The sequence below is a fragment of the Natrix helvetica genome (assembly GCF_964273705.1).
Source record: "Natrix helvetica genome assembly, chromosome: 3".
Lineage (NCBI taxonomy): Eukaryota > Metazoa > Chordata > Lepidosauria > Squamata > Natricidae > Natrix > Natrix helvetica.
The window spans coordinates 141,323,574-141,336,373 of record NC_138549.1 but is presented as its reverse complement, the minus strand read 5'-3'; the positions used below and the strand labels follow the sequence as shown (position 1 = coordinate 141,336,373).

General features: G+C 44.6%; 1 protein-coding gene across 5 annotated transcripts in view; it reads right to left on the bottom strand.

The window, feature by feature from the left end:
- Window positions 1–2,592, bottom strand: part of CHD6 (chromodomain helicase DNA binding protein 6) — a 137,677-nt gene extending 135,085 nt beyond the window's left edge. For 3 of the 5 annotated variants that reach the window (XM_081949074.1, XM_081949079.1, XM_081949078.1), the window contains exon 1: window positions 1,924–2,009. The gene's annotated coding sequence lies outside the window, so the exon portion shown is untranslated. Of the gene's footprint in view, window positions 1–1,923; window positions 2,010–2,401 lie in introns of those variants that run through there. The other 2 variants (XM_081949077.1, XM_081949076.1) reach the window with 2 other exon arrangements.
- Window positions 2,593–12,800: the final 10,208 nt, after the last annotated feature.

Below are 12,800 nucleotides of genomic sequence, written 5' to 3'. Positions count from 1 at the left end.
GAATGAATGAGAAGTTACTTTAATGAGACTTGTTATGCTTTCTGTACACTGCAAAATCACAATCAATCTATGTCTGATTTGCACCCAGCAAAAGAGGAGGAACATATGATCTGGCAATGATGATAGTTTTGTCCACAGCTGCTCTTGCAGTATAGAAAGCCCTACTCATTAACTGCTTTCACTAGCAGCTTGGTTTCTGTTTTCTAATCATTTCAGGATTAGAAAATGTCCTTGCTTGCTCTGTGTATAAAGAAACCCTGAGAGAGATGATTTTATAGATTTCAAATTGTGTTGCTGGCTGCAATTATGTTACAATATTAAACTGTAAAGGTATAAAGTATTTTAAAATCACAGCTTTTATTATACACAATTAATATCTGTTAATTTGGGGTTTGGTGTTGTTGTTTTTTTAATCAGCAGTATTTCCAAAATCATTATTTGGAATACTCACTTCGTGGATTCCAAAAAAAAGGGATTGGGAAACATTTTTAACTCAACTAAAGGCTCTTCAATATACCCTCCATCATGTTACATCCATACTATATAAAATACTAGTTCCCAAGGTCACTTTTCCAAGTCTGTGGGATTTTTTTCTGCACAAAGCTATACACGGACTCCTATGTATTGTGCGGAATGTCCACAAATTCTGGGATGCTGAATGAACATGGTTCTCGAAAGCTATTCTGAGGCTAGAACTCTAAAAATTTCCAAACAGCATGGGCAACAGCTGCACTGGTTGGGGATTCTGGGATCTCCCATGTTTGGAGGATACCAGACAAGAGGTTATCATGGAATGTCTCATAATTCACCACTTCACTACAGTAGTTTTATACAACACCCGAGAGCCCAATTTGCTCTTTTGCCCTAAAAGTCTCAGGAGTACTACCATCTCCACTTTGATTTTTCAAAATGTGCCAAAATTTGCAAGCCGTATTACCAAACAACCACCAGCTCTCCGTATCATAATGCAGAAGATCATGGCAATGCCGCTGGAGAGCACACAAAACAATGCAGAAAGGAGCGGACGGGGGTTTCAAACTCTCTATCGATGCTAAATCTCTCTCTCTCTCTCTCTAAGCCCCCGAATTGCACCAAACTTGGTCATGGTTGCAAGAATGCACATGACTCATGGACGTACTGTGGATGGATCTGCAACCGAGGCAGGTGGGCAGGACTCTTGTGTTTGTGTGTGTCTGTGTGAGCGCGCGTGTGCCAAGAGCGCCTCGAGAGGGGGAGGGATGTGGGGGGGGGGTGGAAGGAGTGGGGGGGGGGTGGAAAAGCAAACTGCAGTGCGTAGGACCAGACTCAAGGGAGGCGCAGCTGGGCTTGGACGGCGCATCCTCCTTATCGCCACCCATGCAAAACAGTGGGCAGGCGCAGAGAACTTCTGGGGGTGAGAGGGTCATCGGGAGCCATCGCAGCCGTAGCCCTCCGCCCGCCCGGAGAACGACCAAGGGAGGAGCTGCGGGTCGTCTTCCCTCCCCCACTCCGAAGACCCGTTCTTTTAAGAGAGGAGGTTGGCGCTGCAACGGGCATCGCCTCTCGCTGAGTCCAGGCGGGCATCCTCCTCCTCTCCCGCTGAGCAAATCTGCGCAGAGGGCATCACATGAGCCATCCCCTCCCTGACGCCCAGGGCCCCAAGGTCCGCTCCCAAGGGCAGAGCCTCTCCAACGCCATGACAGTGCCCGAGAGGAGGATTAAGCGCTCGGCATGCCCCCTCCACGCTGAGCTCAGGCCGCCTGGATGGCCGGCCAGCCGGCCGACCGACCGACCGACCGCCGGCTCTTCGGCTCTTAGCGCCTTGCCGGCTTTGGCCGGGCAGCCCGAGTTCATTCATAGCCAGTCCCCGGGCTGGGCCGGTGCACCCCGAGCGCTCCTGGCGAGCGCACGGCGCGCCAATAAAAAGTTCAGAGCACAACTTACCTAAAATGGCTCCTGCAGCAGCCAAAATACAAACAGCTATTATTTGGTGAAGTTTAGCCCAGACACCCTGCAAGGACAGCCTAGCCTGACACCGGCACGCCCCCACATCGCCGCCACTGGTTACCCGTAGACCCCCAGCTCCTGCCATTGGAGCGGCGGCCCGTCAGCCAAACGTAACCCGCTCCAAGCTTGGCTGCAGTGTGCTTATTGCCAGCTCCATTGTGCTCCTATTTGCATTGATGTGATCACTGCCGGGATTGGCTGTGGCAGAAGCCGTGCAATTCCCCCCCCCCCTCTCCTCCCCAACACCTCCTCAACAATTCCTGGTGCTTCCCGGATCCGCAGTCCCGGTGCTTCTCTCCCCTTCCCTCTCTGCCTCTCTGGCACCTGAGGCAACTGTGGATGCAACTTTCTCAAAGCTCGGAAGGGCAGGCTAGATTCCCCCCCCCCCGTCACCTCCAGTCAAGGGTTTACTTACTTCAAATAGCATTAGAGAAGAAGGGAGGGAGAAGAAGGGGGGGAACCTCTCCCCCCTTTTGCATTCCACGTCTTTGCTCGCTTTTCGTTTCCCGGATGTGAAATTTCCTGCATTTAAAACACCGTCTGGAGGTGGGACGTGCAACCTCCGAACTGGACGCTGCAGATCTTTTCTTTGGTGCCTGCGAAGTAGGAATCCGGCGTGGTACTCCGAGGATGTCAAGTTGCCTTGGTTTAAAGAGCCGCTGATCACGACTATCCTTACAAGCTGTTCATCCGCAGAGCTGCTTTCTCTCTCTCTCTCTCTCTCTCCTCCCCACCTCCACTAAAAATTATGTTGAGTAATTATGGCTGCAGTGGAAATGTATAAAATACATCGTGAACCACCACCACCAACTCCTTTTTTTTTCCTAAGATAATTTAAGATCAATTTTATCACTGATCAACTAAACCCTGCAATTAAAATGCTTTTTGAATCATTCTATAAAATATATTAATTCCTGGAAAATTTGAACTAGATTATATACTTTCTATCGATTATTTTTTCTCCATACACCAACTATGATTCTGGTGTTACTCCTTGGGAAATATGTAAGATCAAATTGCTTGTGGCACTAGTTGAATAGGTTCGTGTCAAACATCTGTGTATAGAGAACTTTACATACACATATGCTCCACTATATGCCAGAGCCCAGTTTGCATCACATTTACTGTATGCTGTTCAATGGAACAGTGATGTAACATTACGATTCTGGGGCAGATTTATAAGGTAGAAGGAAAGTTTTTTTGTTGTTGGTTTTTGTTTTGCTAAACCAACCTCCTTTAAACTGATACACTTTCAGCTTTCCAACCATTATTTATTTTGTAAACAATTTTGAGATGTGTCAATCAAGCATATCTGGAGTTTGTCAAGTTAGGAAAAGTTACACATTAATTTACACAACAGATTGAATAATAAACTACTGAGCTATATAATGTGTGTTATGTGAATCAATCCCATGTAGCTATTGTATAATTTGATGAGTCATAAATCTAAGTGACTTAGTGAGTAAATCATATTAAGTACAGTTACACATTGTGTAACTGCTATCTTTACAGAGATGGTTATGCTATGATGACTTGGTGGTAAGCCTTGGTCTAATGACATCCATGCTGGCTGTGAATTCAAAGAACTGACATTTCCAAAAAAATTGGATTACATCACACTGAGGGAGATTATATTAAACTAACTGTAACCCAACTCTTGTTTTTCATGAATTATAGCATCACTAGGACCAGACTAGTTAGAGTGTAAGCTTTGGAGAGTGAGGTTTTGGTTTGAAGACATGGGTTGGAGCAGTACAATTTCTAAGTTCTAGAGCAGAGAAGTGCATTTGAGAACCATTTGAGCCTTAACAGAGTAGAGAGTGCATTTTGGATATAGCTTTGCCAATTAATCAGTTAAAGATGTGGAAAAGCAGTATTCGTCCCCCTTCCACACAAACAGAAACAGGTACAAAGTGTGCACAATATTCCGTTAATATAATAAATCTCCTAGAACAATACAAAGATTAACCTATATTAAAACATGTAAACTACTGAGCCTAAATCATTATTTAGGCTCAGTACATTACACATTTTAATATAGATTAAATTTTTATTGCTCTAGGAGAGTTATTATATTAACTGAATATTGTTCAGTGTTTTGTACCTATAGCATACAGCAGCATGAAACATCAAATGTTCAGGGAATGAAAAATGATTTCACCAAGTATCGAAACTGAAACAAAATTTTGTAATAATTTTAATGAATTTTCCTGGAAATTGTTTGTTCAAACAATTGTTCTAATTGGTGAAGGCTTCCTAAAAAGATAAAGTGCTGAGGTCCATTATGTTACAGTTAGTCCTCGACTTACGTCCACAACTGAGCCCAAAATTTGCTAAACAAGACAGTTGAATGAGTTTTGCTCCATTTTGTGACTTTTCTTACCACAGTTGTTAAGTGAATCATTGCAATTATTCAGTTAGTAACGTGGTTGTTAAGTGAACCTGGCTCCTAACCCTAAACCATTTACTTTGCTTGGCAAAAGTTTGTAAAAGATGAACATATGACCCTGTCATAAATACATGCCAGTTGTCAAGCGTCCAGATTTTGATGATGTGACCACCGGGATGCTCCCATGGTCATCAGTGTGAAAAATAGTTATAAGTCACTTTTTCAGTGCCATTGTAACTTCACACGGTCACGAGACGGATGATTGTAAGTCGAGGACTACCTGTATTACATATGGATGGTACCTAAATTTTTCCTGTGGGTTCCTTTTGTCCATGCAGGATAGTTTTCATGAAGAAAGATATTCTGTATTTTGCCTTCAAATATGTTTATACTTGCTCTAAGTAAATAACTATTTCAAATTACTGTGTGACTGTATTGAAGTCTATCGGGCATTTCTCAGGAGCCCAGAAGATACTTTCCTATATCATCTTCTGACTTCTGGTAGTGTTCATCCCTGAAATCCATATGGGCACACTCTGTTCTTATTTAGAACAGCCATGAAGACTTGGGTGGAAATTAAACCCCTCACATCATTGCACTTGCCATCTTTTATCTTTATTCTTTATTGGTTTTGCTGCAAATTCTTGAGCGTTGTGATTGCCCAGAATCATCAGTGTACAACTTTAATATGTTACTATTATTATAAACAACAATGTGAAATGATAAAAATGCCACATCCAAACTAAACATCTGGCTGACTGTATGACCAGCTTGATGGACCAATTATTATGGTCCATCACATAGTCAGCCACATGTTCAGTCTGGATTTGGCATTTTTGTCGTCCTATCGATTCCTTCCCAAGGATCTGGAATAGGTGTGAATGTTTTATGGTGTTACAGATATCTTGCAGGATGTAAACCTTTCTGTACATTAATATGTGAAATCACATTGGCCAGTTTTTAGCCGAAATTGACCCTGTAATGCTTTTCCTTGCCAGCATTCTGTTCATGGTTTTATTACTTTATTTCAATATAATTTCAAGCTATCCAAAGTCATGGTGAGATGGGCAACAAACAAATTTAATAAATAAATAAATATTTATGTTTTGTTTCCTGTACCTTCCATAAATTCCCAATTTTAATTTGCAATAATGGTTATTCCTGGCTAATCAGTCAATGCATACTTCTTTTCTTTGACAGTTTGTTTGACTTGAAGTAAATCTCTGCCTCCATTTCTGCAGTGCAGGTATAATCTATCAATATCACTACTGGGATGTAATGCATAGTGAATACTGATAAGTTTTATTGTTTTATGTTCAGTTCAGGTTGTACCTAGTTAATAATTCCATCGGTGTATCGTGTCATAGGTATGGCTCAGGTATTGATGGCTTTGATGATGTTTCCACCATCCAATTTTGTCGTTAACAATTTTCTTACTATTTGGATCTATTCCTAACTAACCACATTTTTAACTTGTCCATGCTTGATATTATCTAACTGCAAAATGCCCAGATACTTGTAGGCTTCATGCCAATATCCCCTAGTGCTTTGGCCATTAGGCATTTCAATTCCACTACTATTCACTTCTCATTTATTGCTACTATAGTATATTTCTGTAGGACTAGTTTCATTGCTATACCTGTGCTAAAATACTTACAGTATTTGTCACTGAATAGGATTTCAATTTCTGATTTTCCATATGCTTTCAGATCATCTGTATAAAGCAGATGTGTTATTTTAATAGCAATTTTTACTGTTGGGTAGCCACAATTTGTTTGCTTTAAAATCAATCAAAGCTGGATTGTAGCAATCACATATATAGGTAATCCTTGACTTGGACCTGTTGCTTAATGACCGAAATTATGATGGACTTCAAAAATTTCTTACATCCTGTCCTCAAAGTTATGACTGCCGTGCTACCTCTGCAATCACATGGTCGCATTTCAGGCGCTTAGCAACCAGCTCACATTTATGACCGGTTGCAACATCCTGTAGTCATGTGCTTGTGTTTTGTGAGCACAAAATGGCAAAAAATACCCATCGGATAAGATTTAGATTTGAACTTACGACCATGTGATTTGCTTAATGATCACAGTGACTTACTTAATAACCATTGAAAAAATGGCAGTGACCTATAACTAAAATTTTGGGCTCAATTGTTGTTGTAACTGGAGGACTACATGTCATAAGGCTGATAAGGACTAACCCTTTGAAGATGCTTCTCCTAATGTTGACAAGCACATATTTTTCATTTCGCACCACCAATTCTGCTTTTATTGCTTTATGTTTTTTATAAACATTCTAATGTTTTTACCAAAACCAGATGTTCCCAAATATTTTGGAAGTTTTTATTTTGGCTAGGCTACATTTGCAAGGTAGAGTATGAAGACACTCAAGAATATCAATTTGGAATGAGATATTGTATATCACAGCAGTCTATATACTTTATATAATCCTAAATATTTTAGTCCAGCCCAGAATTTGGCTTCATCAAGATGAAGGGCCTAGGATAGGTGTTGTGGCCCAGCAGGAGCTGTTGGAGCTGCCACCAGACTCCAACAGCGAGGGTCCCTATGAGTCGGCTCTGGAGGATGTGGACGCCCCTGGGCAGGGTTCTGACTCCGAGCAGGGATCAGAGAGGCTGGTCGGCCACCAGGAGGCGCCTGAGGCATGGAGCAGTGGTGAAAGCCAAAGGGAGGGTGCTCCTGATGTCATGCCTTGGAGCAGTGGGGAGGAGTCACAGGACAGCGAGTCAGCCATCAGCAGTGAGTTATTAAATGCTTGTTACTGGTGCGCTAAGCGGCGTCAGGAGCAATTGCGCAGTTACCGGAGGTAATTGCGCTCAGCTGATGATAATTAGACTCCTCTCCAGACTATAAAAGGACTGCTTGTCCACACGCCTTTTTGCAGAAGTCAACGCAGGAACTATTGTGGGAGTACAGTCTTGTGAGCATGGCAGGCTGGATAGCTGCTATTGCGTATCAGTGCCGGAGGGTTCTGAAGGTCGAGTTGTGTTGGATTGCTGCCAAGGATCTGTCTGTCTGTGCAATAAACCTTGTGAAATATCTTTGGCTCGGAGTGTGTCTGTGATTGCGGGGGAAGAGGGGGGTCAGAACAGATAGGGGTCAGTAATCTGAGGCTCTGGAGCCGCATGTTGCTCTTTTATCCCTCTGCTACGGCTCCCTGTTGCTCAAAATATGTGTTACACCCGCCAATGTGCGACACCCACTGGAATGTGATTTCTTGAGCTTTTCAATCCCCGGTAGGCCAAACATGGTGAATTCCAAGAAAAGAAAAGTTTCAGAAGAAAACAGAATGCTTACTTCAACTACATATACTAGTTTTGTGGCCACTCAGGAAATAGCCAGGCATGGGAAGGGTTTTGTCGCTCCCGGTCTTTTCTGTGGAAAACGGGTCCAAATGGTTCTTTGAGTGTTTAAGATTGCCAACCCCTGGCCTAGGATATAGCAGATAGCAGATAGACACAAAGAGAATTGAGAGTTTTTACTAAAGGTAAATTAATAAATATCACATGCCCCATGAAACTTCCACAGTCTGCCCTCCTGATTTCTCTATGCAATTAATAGAAATTAATTAATTTCTCCTTGCATCTTTCTTCTAAAACAGATTTTTCCATCTTCCTATTTAATTGGCTACTGCCTGTATACTTAGGTTACTCCAATTTCATCTGAACTTTAATTATTTTCTGTTCAAGTGAGAAATTAATGACCTTTTTTTGTATAGGATATGCTTTTTATCTGATGTGACAGGCTTTTTTTAAAAAAAAAACTGTACCTGATTTGGTTGATCTAGACCCAAAAGAGCCATGAAAGCATTTGATTCTGGATAGGTTGACTTTATGTGTGTGTGTGTGTGTGTGTGTGTGTGTGTGTGTTGTATTTGTGCTGATAAATAAATAAAGGGAGACTAGTATGGATCCATTTCAAGCTGTTTAGCTCTCATCAGCTAGCCATACCCTTACTGGGATTTGAACCTGGGATGTGTTACATATTAGGCAGACTTGCTAGCCACTACACCACCAGTTCTCCTCCTTTATCAGCTAAGCCAGGGAAATAAGTATGTGTTTGTGTTACAACCCCTGGTATGCCCAAACACATACTTATTTCCCTGGCTTAGCTGATAAAGGAGGAGAACTGGTGGTGTAGTGGCTAGCAAGTCTGCCTAATATGTAACACATCCCAGGTTCAAATCCCAGTAAGGGTATGGCTAGCTGATGAGAGCTAAACAGCTTGAAATGGATCCATACTAGTCTCCCTTTATTTATTTATCAGCACAAATACAACACAAATATAAAAAGGCAACATTAAAAATAAAAATATGGGTTTCTGCCTGCATGGTTTTCTGTGATGAGCCGAAGGACAGAAAGAGGGAGGAGTGAGCTCCCTCCCATATTTGGGCATACCAGGGGTTGTGACACAAACACACACACACACACACACACACACACACATATATATATATATATATATATATGCTGGTTTTGTTGTATTCGGGTCTTTTCCCGTGTAAGATTGAGATTGTCTTTGCAACGTTTTGGCAGGATCTCACCTGCCATCTTCAAGCTTGGGCTCAAAATGGGAATGGAGCTGCCGTCTTTCTGTAAATCTTGGTGGGAGGGGATGGGGTGCTGACTTTGTTTCAGTAAGTGGAGTGATTGGTTGTGTGGTTGTATCATGATTGGTATCAGCACCAAGGGGGAGTAGTGAGCTCCCTCCCATATTTGGGCGTACCAGGGGTTGTAACACAAATATGAATATGAATGAATATATATATTCATTCCCTATAAAGGTTGGATGGATATTTTACATATCTATGCAGATAGTCCTCAACCTATGACCGTTAGTTTGGTAACTATTTGAAGTTATGACGCCTTTATGATCAGTTCTTCTACTTACAATTATTGTAGCATCCCTGTGATCATATGGTCACAATTTGGGCACTTATTAACTGGCGTCTATTTGTGATGTTTGCAGTGTCCCAGGATCCCCATTTGCAACTTTCCCAGCTACTTTCCTACAAGCAAACTCAATGGAGGAAGCTGCATTCACTTAATGACCAGGCGGTTCTCTTAATGATCATGGCAAAGTAATTGTAAAATGAGATATGATCTCATGGTGACTCGCATATTGGCATTGCTTAGTGATGGACATGTGGTCATAAGTCAAGGATGACTTGTGAGTGCTTCCTATTGCCTCTATCTTATGCTATACCCGGGATGACAAACCGATGGCAAGCGTGCCACAGGTGGCACGCAGAGCCATTTGTCAGGGCAGCTGAATTCACCCTTTTTTAAAGCCATTTTTGCCCTCCCCAGGCTCCAGAGGTTTTATAGGAGCCTGGGGAGGGCGAAAAGAGCCTCCCCTGCCCCCCACCCCCACCCCCGTAGGCCCTCCGGAGGCTTCATGAGCTTCCCTGAAGCCTCAGGAACGCAAAAAAATGGTGCTATGGGCAAACTGGAGGTTCAGGAATGGACTTCCAGTTTGCTCGGAGGGTCGTTTTAAGTGCTCCGGAGGCTTCAGGGAAGTCTCCTAAAGGTCCCTGAAGCCTCCGGAACGCTCAAAACGACCTTCCGAGCAAACCGGAAGCCACTTCTGGTTTGTTCGTAGGGTCTTTTATTGCCCTCCGGAGGCTTAAGAGAAGCCTCCTGAAGGTCCCTGAAGCCTCCGGAGGGCCTCCTGGAGGGGGAGGAAGGCTTTTTTTTCCTCCCCAGGCTCCTATAAAGCCTCTGGAGCCTGCGGAGAGCGAAAAAAGGATGCAAAAAATGGGAGGTGGCGCCTGGGGGTTGTCGCACATTGCATTATGGGTGCGGCATGCCTACGCATGACCCCCATGTGCTACACCCCTTATGGCACGCGAGCCAAAAAAAGGTTCGCCATCGCTGTCTATACTCTAATTGTATTACTATCATACATTTACAATGTTCTCTACACTATATTCTACTACTATTATTTCTATACTGTTGTAGAGCAATGTTTTCCTCTTATGTAGTCTATTCTGTCTTTAACTCCTTTATGGCTGTGATGGTGAACCTGTGGCACGCAGTGACCTCTCTGCGGGCATGCCAGCCGTCACCCCAGCCCAGCTCCACCACGCATTCACTCACGACTCCTGCCAACCAGTTGGTCTTCAGGTCTCTGTCATGCATGCATGGGGGGTATATGTGGGGGACGCACATGCACAGGTACGGGGGTGAGGTGCATGTGTGTGAGGGAACTTGCAGTTTGGGGCTTCACGCAGCACCCCCACACCATCTTTTGGCTTCCAGCTTGGTGCAGGAGGCCTTCCAGGAAGCCAAAATGGTGCATGGGGGCACCGCACGAGACCCCCCAGCGCCCCATTTTGGGCCTGGAAAGCCTCCTGCACCAACCTGGAAGCCAAAATGGGGGAGGGGATAGGGCACATTGCAGGGGGATATGCAGGGAGCACAGGGGTGTCATGCACGTATGTGTGGGGTCAGGGTGCATGTGCAGCAGTGGTGGGTTCCTGCTGGATCGCACTGGATCGCGCGCGCTCCCTTTCAGCGCTCCACCTGGCTTGCGCGCTCCCTTTCAGCGCTCCACCTGGCTTGCGCGCTCCCTTTCAGCGCTCCACCTGGCTTGCGCGCTCCCTTTCAGCGCTCCACCTGGCTTGCGCGCTCCCTTTCAGCGCTCCACCTGGCTTGCACGCTCCCTTCCGGCGCTGAAACCGGAAGTACAGTCTTGCCCCGCCCCTGGCGAAGCAACGACGCCTGCCTGCGCTCCACCAGCTCGGCTGGGAACGGAGATGTTTCCTCAGCGGAGCGGAGCGCCTGAAAAGACTTTTCAGGCGCTCCGCTCCGCTGAGGAAACATCTCCGTTCCCAGCCGAGCTGGTGGAGCGCAGGCAGGCGTCGTTGCTTCGCCAGGGCCGGGCAAAACTGTACTTCCGGTTTCAGCGCCGGAAGGGAGTGCGCAAGCCAGGTGGAGCGCTGAAAGGGAGCGCGCAAGCCAGGTGGAGCGCTGAAAGGGAGCGCGCAAGCCAGGTGGAGCGCTGAAAGGGAGCGCGCGCGATCCGGTGCGATCCGGGAGGAACCCACCACTGATGTGCAGGGATCATGCGGGTGGGTTGTGCATGCATTGCATTATGGGTGCGGGTGCTTTCGGCACGCAACGACAAAAAGGTTAACCATTACTGCTCTGTGGGATTTCTTCTATTTTTTTCTTCTCCGTTAATGGCCAGCATATGAGGTACTTGCAGCTTTCCACTTGTATTTTGCTTTGCCTCCCCCCCCCCTCTGGACCACCCTTTGGAGGGGGGGACCCTTCTTTTATTTGGCTGATGGTAGCAGAGCTCCCAAAATATGTCTTATCTCCTCCATTATCCTCTCATACCTTTTTGAAGATTGCGACTTTATTAGCAACTCTGCCATGCTGACTCTGGGGAGAAGGTCAGATAAGAAGGGAGGAAGGCAGCAGAGGTGCCTGCAATTTTTCTAGCAGCCTCTTCTTCAAGATGGTAATTGTGAGGTATAAGACAATCTTCCCAAATGGGACTCTCTAGACCTGATAGTCTATACCGACCATCTGTCACAGTCAAAATGATTTTTGTTAATTCTCCATTTTCGAGCCTAATGATCGTCACTAGCTATATTCACACAAAACTCAGGACTTCAAATTTGTATCAAGTACTTGCTATCCTAGTATGTGTGTGAACCCATTTGGTTTGTTTAGTTAATGGCTCCATATGTTGTGCCATTCCCGAGAAGTGAGATAACTAAGGTATGTTTAAGTTAACCATAAGTATGTCATATAGTTGAAGGCAGTCTGGATTTGCTTGAAAATATTCAGCATACTTAGGTGATTTGAATCCACTTCCTAGCATTTCCAGAACACAATTTAAAATTGCTGGGTTCTACTATGAATTATACTTTGATTTGGTAGTCTGGACAAACATGGTTTTATTATGTTACCTGGGAATTGCTTGATCCTAGGATTCCTGAGGAAGTGGACAGGATCATCAAACCTGATAATACTGGAACCTGGGTTAGACCCATGTCCCTCCTGATTAAGTCTTCCTGGAAGGTGATATATGATTAGGTCCATATAGTAATAAATTCATACTGGAATGATGGAGTGGTTCTGACTACCTTGCAGGAGATGGTGGGTCCCTTCCCCTTCCTTAGCGCCCCAAACAAGTTTCATTCAGTCTCCGCCCATCCCTTTTTGGGCCAAGTTGTTGAGAAGATTATCAGATTGCAGCTGCAGAAATCCTGGAAGAAACTGATCATCTAGACCAGTAATGGCTAATCTTTTCGTTGTCGTGTGCCAAATGCATGCACTACCCTTATGTGCGCTCCCCCCTGCCCAGGTCCATATGACTTCCCCCACCCCCCACATGTCCTTGTGACCTCCACACCCCATTTTGGGCCTAGAATGCCTCCATGCAGC